We start from the raw sequence: 426 nt of genomic DNA on the forward strand, positions 1-426 counted from the left end.
TGTTATATAACAATTGTTTTGTTGATATTATAATAATATTAATAAAAAACAATTTAATTTAATTTAAATTTAATTTAACATATTAATTAAAATTATTGTTTCAACATCGCGGTCTCTATGCGTGATGTCGCGAAGCTTTGTAACAGTCGAGCTTCAAGCTGTCGCGCGCAACAAAGTGCAATACGCGTGACAATTTGTTTTAACTTAAATCATAAGAATTTACGGACAAATGAGTATTATTTATGCTATAGAAGAATATTATTACCTATACAGTACAGAAAATTGAAGCAATATTACAGATTGCAATGTAACATTGCAGAGATGTAAATTAACAATATGTCTGCAAAATGTTAGTAATATGCCTGTAATATTCCAGAAACGTTGCAAAATTGTAATTCTTTAATTGTTATAATAATAATAATATAA

The sequence above is a fragment of the Atta colombica genome, unplaced genomic scaffold (assembly GCF_001594045.1).
Source record: "Atta colombica isolate Treedump-2 unplaced genomic scaffold, Acol1.0 scaffold1, whole genome shotgun sequence".
NCBI lineage: Eukaryota > Metazoa > Arthropoda > Insecta > Hymenoptera > Formicidae > Atta > Atta colombica.